This window comes from Asparagus officinalis, chromosome 9, assembly GCF_001876935.1.
Source record: "Asparagus officinalis chromosome 9, Aspof.V1, whole genome shotgun sequence".
Taxonomy (NCBI): Eukaryota; Viridiplantae; Streptophyta; class Magnoliopsida; order Asparagales; family Asparagaceae; genus Asparagus; species Asparagus officinalis.
Window position 1 is genome coordinate 64,528,184 of NC_033802.1, and position 9,252 is coordinate 64,537,435.

Consider the following 9,252-nt stretch of genomic DNA (forward strand, 5'->3'; position numbering starts at 1 on the left):
GATGAGTGAGAGTGATTGTTGTGAATATATGCAAGTAACAATAAATTGAATTTTAGAGGAGAGAAGAAAGAATCAAAGAATAAAATAAAAGCAAGAACGAGAAGAAAGAATCAAAGAATAAAATAAAAGCAAGAATAAAAAGAGAAAAATCAAGAAAACAAAAGATGAAGGATTCAATTAAACATATGAGAAATCTAGAATTGAATCCACTACCTAATCTCAATTATAAGATACAAACTATTCTCTTTTTATCATATATCAATTTAGATTTATTAAGTATAGACTATCAAACCATTTAAGGAAAGTATAACCTATCAAATTATCATCTAAGTCAAAATAAAAATCATGATAAGAACAACAACAAGATAGTAATCCTAGAATTCATAAGTATAACCTATCAACCATTTAAGATAAGCATAGATTATCAAATTCTTCTTCTATCAATTAGTTCTCTAGTTGATTATCCTATACATGAAGAAAAAGAACTAATTACAAAAATAAAAAGAAAAGAAAAATCTAAACTATGAACAAGAATTAAATCTAACTACAAAGAATTAAAATCTAAACAACAAAATAAATTACAAAAATTAAATGCATAAAAATAAATCTACTCTAAAAATTAAAGTGCAAAAAGAAATAAAAAGACAAGAAAATAAATCTACACTACAAGCATGAATGTAAATCTAACTAATAAGCAATAATAAAGAAATTATTAAAAATAAATAAAAGAGGAAAATAAAAGAAATTCAAACCTTCAAATTGCTCTTCATCTCCATCTTCATCATTCAACAAAGAGGAGAAAAGAAAAATTTAAAGTGGAGAAAAAATTATTATTATTAATTATAACAAAAGTTACAAATTTGGAAGCCTTCTCAATTAAGAGTAGCCCTCCTCTCCAAATGGAGTTATAAAATTTTTCACCCTCTAACCCATCACTCTCTACCCCTATTTATAGTAAACATCAATGAATGTGAGCCATTGGATCAATACTTATCCAAAACAAGCAAATTTCAGCCCTAGAACGTGCTACAGTCCCGCAGGTATCGATACCAGCATCGATCGATACGGGTATCGATGCCAGCATCGATGCTGGTATCGATACCCAGTCTCTTCCTTTTGTCATCCGCAGATTTCCTCTTGTATTGGCTTTGGGCTTTGGGCTTTTGGGCTTCATACTTGTTTTCTTCACTAAATCAATGGGCTTTTGGATAAATTGGCAATTTTATTTTTCAATGGGGTTCTTTGCTTCATTTCTTTATTAAATCAATGGCTTTTGATGAGAGATGGGATTTTTGGAATTATCCTTCATTAACCTGCATTTAAAGATAAAAACAATCATTAGTGACATATTTATTCATATAAAATAAATAATGAGGGTATAAAATTATAATAAAATATGATTATTAAATACCCACACACCTAAACTTTTGTTAGTCCTGTAGCAAAGAAAATAAAAAGAACATCCTAACTCACTATCGTAGGAATCGCGGTTGTATTTAGCGCATACAACAAACCTTTAAACCCCTAGGTTACCCTAGTAGACGAGTTGTAGTCTCGTGAGGGTTTGCAGTAAATATACCCATAAAATTTGATCAACTTACCAAGTTAAATAGGTCAGTAAATAACTAATTTTTTTTGATATATTTAGACATTCTAATTGAATCTAGTTAATAATCAAGAAAACGTTTTTATATATAACTCCAATGTAAATCTCTTAGAAAATCTTTTTTATTATAGTAATACAGAACCAAGTCAAATCTTAGAGATTTAATTTAAAAGTTTTGAAAAGAACATGCTAACTCTTTGTTTTAAATAACTTTCAAGTCTCTTGATCAGAAATTATTTTTCAGGACCATATATACAAAGCAACAATATATATAAAAAAATGGTTAGTGTTATAGATATATATGTATATAATTTTTTTCTTCACTCTCTAATTCTTGGTGATTGTTTTCTATTTTAACGGGCTTTCTAAGTGACCATTTAACGAGTTTTGGGCCAATGAATCCCAACCCAATTGGGCTTAGGTCATTAAGTATAGAAATACTCTTTGGGCTGTTCGCGGGAAAAATTGTTTTCTTCATTGAAGTCATTGATTACTTTGTTAACAGTTTATCGGTTACAAAGATTCGGTTACAATGAGATCAAAAGAAAAAGAAAAAGTTATAATCTTCCTTGTTTGTCGAACGAATCACGAGCTCCTGTTTTGCGGTCACTCGTTTTTGTGGGTTCTTTGCCTGCGCCGGGGTTAATCCGTGGACCACCGCGCGATCTTGATACGGTCGGATCTACACGGTATAGCGGGTGTTATTCCACGAAGGAAATAACAGCCGTGGGGATTATTTCACCAAGGAAATAATAGCCCAAGTTATCGAAATCGACCAAACGAAATCGAGACTCTTCTCGGGATCAAAGGCCAAGCTTTGATCCGGAGGGAAACTGTGTAGATCTCAGATCTGATCTCTCTCGAACTCCTGCCTTATTTGGCGTGGATGATCGCCAAGAACCAGATCTGGAAGTTGAGTCTTCAAAGCTTCAAACTTTCAAGTCCAATTCTCAATCCGGCAGAGTTTCGGCTCCAAAATTCCAACCCTTCACAAATGAGCCCGTAGCCCTCTATTTATAGCCTCTGAAAGCGGATCTGGGCCCAGATCTGAGTGTGGCTCGGTGGCTCGGCCAGTGGCTCGGCCACCCATGGGTGGCTCGGCCATGGCCGAGCCACCATGGGGTGGCTCGGCCATGGCCGAGCAACCTCCGGGTGGCTCGGCCTCCGAGCCACCCTAGGGTGGCTCGGTGGCCGCCGAGCCACCCTGGGGTGGCTACCCGCGCAAGCGCAGGTCGGATTGGTCCGACCCGCAATTGTGCGGGTCGGAACAGTCCGACCCGCAACTGTGCGGGTCGGACCAGTCCGACCCGCAATTGTGCGGGTCGGACCAGTCCGACCCGCAACTTTGCGGGACGGACCAATCCGACCCGCAGTTGTGCGGGTCGGATTGGTCCAACCCGCGCAAGCGCAGTACGGAACCCGAAACGCATTTTGACGGTTTTTATGCTGTTTTTGCAGGATTTATTTGTTCCAGGGGTTTCTAACTGATCTGATATCATCCCCAAACGTGGTTAGGCTGTTGTTAACTAAAGATAGAGCCAAATCACTTGTTCTCATCCAAATAACCGCTTCCGAAGCCCTATAAATACAAACCTAGGGCCTCCTTTCAGCGGGGACGATTGATTATCAAGACGAGGAGGTACTGCCGGATTGTGGAGTCAAAGGAGCACGAATTTCAGCGAGGGTTGACAGATCTTGGCGAGTTCTTCGGCATAAAGAAGGAGAGTTCGAGAGATCCGACGCCCGTTCCCGTCCGTCCCTTGAGATTAGGCTTGGTCTTAATCTCGAGAAGAGCCCTGATTTCGCTTGGTCGATCTCAGCGCTTCAAATCAAATACTGCCTCGTTGAAGACGAAGCTCTGCCAAATTTTTCATCAACCGGATCCAGATCAAAGGTGGTCCACGGATAAACCCCGGCATAGGTAAAGATCCCACGCAAGCAGAAGACTGATAAACGATCTCCCTGCGTTTGTTTGATAAAGTTGTAAACTTGTTTTATTTTCATTGTGTAAGGAGATCTTATAAAAAGATCAACTTTTATTTTATTTTATTCGAGTTTATTGTAATGACTAAAGTTGTAATAGATCCGATCACAATGAATACAACAATTTTTGACGCAAACATTTACTGTTTGATCTGGACTCTGATTTGGTGTCCAGATCATGATTTGGCTGTAAATCCGCCTCGTCGTTGATCTGAACTCTGATTTGGAAGTCCGGATCCCGATTTGGCAGTAAATCCGCCTTGGTGTTTGAGTTCGAATCCGTCCTATGGTTGGATGACTCGTTGACTCCCCGAACCATTGGCTTGATTCCGCACGCGAATGGATGCATTATGTTGCTTGCGTGCGATTCGTTAACCTCGTTGCCTCGTTAATCCGCTTTGTTGCGTGTCACTTGGCTTCGGCGTTGTGGACTGACGCTCGTGTGATCCTGATTGGATATATCACCCGATGGTTCGTTGGTTTGTCGAATCATCGTGCCGAGCTGTGTTCAGGGACCTATAGGCAGTTTTATACGCCTACAGATACCCCCTCCAAAGTATTTCAGCCTCGTTCTTTTATAGAAGAGTCTGGAATACTTTGGATATGATTGTCCCAACCTTCAGTCGGTGTAACGGGACTTTGGAATGGCTTCTGTTCTTGATTACTTCAATCATTCAGGCTATTCGGTGCTTCGTCGAATGTCTGTAAGGTTTCCGGTGCTGTATTTATTGTCTAACCGTTGTCGGAATTTAAAACTTGAAGTCGATTCCTGATTTTCTGATCTTTTAGCTCGTGTTTGCTGGTTCAACATAGAACTGACCATCGATCATTGACGTTGAGTCTTTATTTGCGACACGTTGTCCGGCGTAGTTGTAGGCATCGAAAATTACCTATAGGTCTCTACGAACAGCTCAGTGTTAAGGAATGACGATGAACGTCACTATCCGGTTCACAGAAGTTCGATTGACGTCGGTGAACGCTTGAAGTGAATCGACGAACTACGTGAGCTGACAGAATTCTGGAATAACGAAGGTGCGGGCTAATCGGGAGCCCCGCAATGTTTACAAAGGAAACAATGCCCTTCGTGTCTCATTCATTCTACAGATAATCCAACCATTGGAGCTGATAGAACTCTTTGTCGGCTTTCCAACGCATTTGGAATCACTCAGATCCGGGTTCAGACAAAGAAGTTACAGCGAAAACAGTCAAACGGGCATTAAAAACGTCTCAAAGCTGAACTGAGGCACCTACGGTGTCTCGGCCAAGCCGAGACACCCCAAGGGTGTCTCGGCCAAGCCAAGACACCCCTAGGGTGTCTCAGCGCGGATTTGGGCCCTTTAAGTGGTTTTAACCGCTCCGCAACCCCTCATGCCTATAAATACAAGCCTTAGGCCTCATTTTTTCAGATCTGGAATTTTATCAGGAGGACGAGGTGTTGCCGGATTGAAGAGTGAAGGAGCACGAAATTTCAGCAATGGTCAACGAGATCCCGGCGAACTTCGGAGCAAAGGAGAAGCCGTTCGAAGGATCTGAAGCCCGTACGTCCGTTCCTTGAGATTAGGCTTTGTCTTAATCTCGAGAAGAGCCATGATTTCGCTTTGTCGATTTCAGGACTTCAAGCAAATACCCCCTTGGTGAGGTAGAAGCTCTGCCGAATTTTTCATCAACCGGATCTAGATCTAAGGTGGTCCACGGATAAACCCCGGCACCGGCAAAGAACCCACGCAAGCAAGAGACGACGAACGGATCTCGTGTTTATTTTCAAGAAAGTTGTAATCTTTTGTTCTTTTGTTATTTGAATTCATTTGTAACGCTTAAAGTTTAATGAAATCAATGACTAAGGTAACTTTCGACGGAAACAGTAGTGTTGTTGAGTTATCCTTAAGAATATTTTTAGAAAAATATTCTCCAGAAACTTCTCAACCAAAAATAGAGAATAGTTTATACTCGTATACCTTATTGGAGTATTAAGAAGCAGTTTATACTCGTATACTTTTCGGAGTATTGATTCTTTCATTGCAACACACTGATTGGCATTGACCTAGGGTTACGCGTTGACCGGCGTTGACCTTAGGGTTTTGAACGTCGTACGCTGACTGGCGTTGACCTAGGGTTACGCGTTGACCGGCGTTGACCTTAGGGTTTTGAACGTCGTACGTTAACTTTTTGATCGCAACGCGTTGACTGGCGTTGACCATAGGGTTTCGAACGTCGTATGTTGACTTTCATTACCACGCGTTAACCTTGGGTCTACACAGTTTAAACTCTTAAGGTGTTGGAGCGTGGTGGTCCCAAAAGCTGGGGCTGCAGGACCAACTATAAAAGTTGATTCGTGTGCAGATACAGATCTTATCCCGAAGTCGTTGGATGCTCAAGTCACGAGACCAACTAATAAAGCTGACGCGTCAGTGACTCTCGTATTTATAGGATTTTTGGCAAACCCTCAGCCATCAACGGCTTTGATGAGCCTTTACCGACTACCGTTTGAGCCGGGCTAGCATGCGGATTATTAAATCCGTTCCGCATGTGACGTTGTGCTAAGAGAGTTAACGCTCTTATTGCTACGATATTGAATACGTAGACTTCGTCTTTCTCACGGGAATAGACTACCCGACGACGCGTGTTAGGCGCTGACTTTAGGATTTTTGGCTAACCCCCAGCCTTCAACGGATTTGATTAGCCTTTACCAATTACCGTTTGAGTCGGGCTAGCATGCGGATTGTCTAGATCCGTTCCGCATGTAACGTTGTGCTAAAAGAGTGAATTCTCTTAGACTCGGCGCTACGACTTCGAATACGTAGACTTCGCCTTTGTTATGGGAATAGGCTACCCGATAACGTGTATTAGACGCTGACTTATCTCTACTTAGGCTTTGGGATAAAATACCCCAGAATCTGACTCTGGTGTCTTTTTCTACGGAAAAAGACTAAACCGGCGACGCGTGTTAGGCATCGGCATATCCTTTCTTAGGATTCAGGATGAAATTCCCCATGCGTGTAAGGCATGGATTTTGGCGTTATTAATAACACCCTGCCACAATGTTGAATATGTGGACGGATGTTCTTTTCAACGGTTAAGAACTAACCGGCAGCGCGGGTTAAGCGCAGACTTATCCTTGCTTAGGTTTCAGGATAGAATACCCCAGAATCGAACTCTGGTGTCTTCTTCTTCGGAGAAAGACTAAACCGGCAACGCGTGTTAGGCGTTGACTTATCCCTACTTAGGATTCGGGATAAAATTCCCTGTACCTGTGAGGCATAGATTTTGGGAGTTGAAAAAGGTGGTGTCTTCTCTTGGGGCAAAGACGAACCCGAATGGAAGAGGAAGAATTTTATATTCTATCTCCCGACACTGAAGAAGAAGAATTTTATATTCTATCTTCAGCTGGAAAGGAGACTCGAGGTGGGATCTCCACCCCCAGAAGAAGGTTTGACCAAGTAGGAGTTTGAGATGACCCTAACTGTAGGAAGGTTTGATCACTCGATTTGAAAGTGGACCTCTCGTTCATTGGAGGAATCGAGAGGGGATTTTGATTGTGGTCCTAACTGTAGGAAGGTTTGACCGAACGGACAGGGAGTGGAATACAAGTAGCAGTAGAAATACTGGTTGGTACTGGCCACTCGATGAAGGGTTTTGACGTTAAGTAATCAGGACTTAACACGTCAAGCTTTGGAAATTGCCATGAATTGGCGGACAGAAAATTTAGTGGACCCACCGTCAATTGACTTGATCAGTGGGGGATTTTTTTGTGAGGAAGGATTAATCTGTCAAAAGGATTGAATATCGTCTCAACAAGATAACTCATGAGAATTAGTAAATTCGATAACAAAAATGGAAAACATTCCGACATTCAAAGTTTAAATGTGGATGTTTTACTTATCACTTTTATAGTGATTGGGTTATCTCTAAGAATATCACCCGTGGTATTCTTTCGGGAACTTCCCGATACATGAATAATCCACCCCCAGCTTCCCTTGTGGAACTGGGTCCGACATTGTACTCAGTTACATGACCGGGTTATCCTTAAGAATATTACATATAAAAATTCTCCAGGAACTTCCCGTGAAAGAAATGAAACAGTTCAGACTCATGTACATGTTGGAGTATCAGGGAGCAGTTTAACCTCTTATACCGGTCGGAGGATTGAGAAGCAGTTTATACTCGTATACTCTTCGGAGTCTTAAGAAGCAGTTTATACTCTTATACTTGTCGGAGTCTTGAGAAGCAGTTTATACTCTTATACTTGTCGGAGTATTAAGAAGCAGTTTATACTCTTATACTTGTCGGAGTGTTGAGAAGCAGTTTATACTCGTATACTCTTCGGAGTGTCGCCGTTCTTATTTGGCTTATCCTAGCGTTATGACGCCGGCTTCAACCAAGGTCTGGATACTATTCTTTAAAGTAAAGCAGGCCTTGGTGGGATGAAGGATCCTCCTGTGGTATGCGCAGTACTTCGGATCCGTAGTATTGTCAGCTTCCTCCTGATTCGTGATCGGTGGCAGCTTGATCTTGTTATTTTTAAGGAGTGATTCGAAGATGGCTGGAACATCTTTGTCTTTGAAGGAATACTCTTTTTGGAGTTTCCGATCTGAGGTCTTCTGCTGTCTCCGGGGCTGCTGTTGCGATGTTTGATTAGCACCACCAGTAGCTGCAGGTGCTTTGCCCTTACCACGAGAGGCGAAGTTTGAGTTCAGAGGATTAGCCGTCGGTAGGTTCCTCTCGGCCTTCTTCCTTCGGAGGAAGCGTTCGGCTTGTTCACCGCGCACCTTCAAGTCTTTCCAAGTGTTAGACGGTGCCGTTCCCATTGCCTCTAACACGTCCAATGCGAGGTTGTTGTGGCAAGTCTGGAGAATAAACTCCTTAGTGATCGGGTCCCGACAGTTCATCGCCTTGTTCCGGAACCTTATTTTTAAGAATAAATAATTATTTTTATTAACAAATTAGTTAATTAATAAACAATTTTTACTAATTATTATTATTTAGTTAATTATTTATACTAAATTATTTTTAACAATAAATAACAATAATTATTAATTAATTAGTTAATGCCTTAATGGATAAATGAATTGATTAATAATTATTATTTAATGCATTAATTATAATTATTTAATTATGTATTTTTATTTTTAATAATAAGTAAATATTACTTTTAATTAATTTTTGTAATTATTGTTAATAAAGTTATTATAAGTAATTACTAATAACTTTATTATTAAATTAATAACTTATATTAATTAACTTATTATTAAATTAATAATTATTATCTTTTAATATAATTATTTTTTGATTGCTCCTTTTGTGCACACGAGAATTGAACCCACTCCTCGCACGAGGAAGCCACACGGTTTTACCATGTGACCTACTGGGATTCCCCAATATAATTGTTATTAATAAAGTCATAATGTGAAATAATTTTTTTATTATTTGCTTAGTTAATTAATTAATAACTTTAATAATAATAATTATTTGCTTAATGTACAATTAATTAATTTGCCACAGTGTCAGATTTAGTATGATGTTTATTCTCGTCATTTGGCAACTATCATAACCTTATAAATTATTGGTTTACCGAATACATAACTATACACAAATCCTTACAAATTCGGGATTTTACCAAACAATTTCATTATTTTTTTACATCCTTATAATCAGAAAACCCTCTT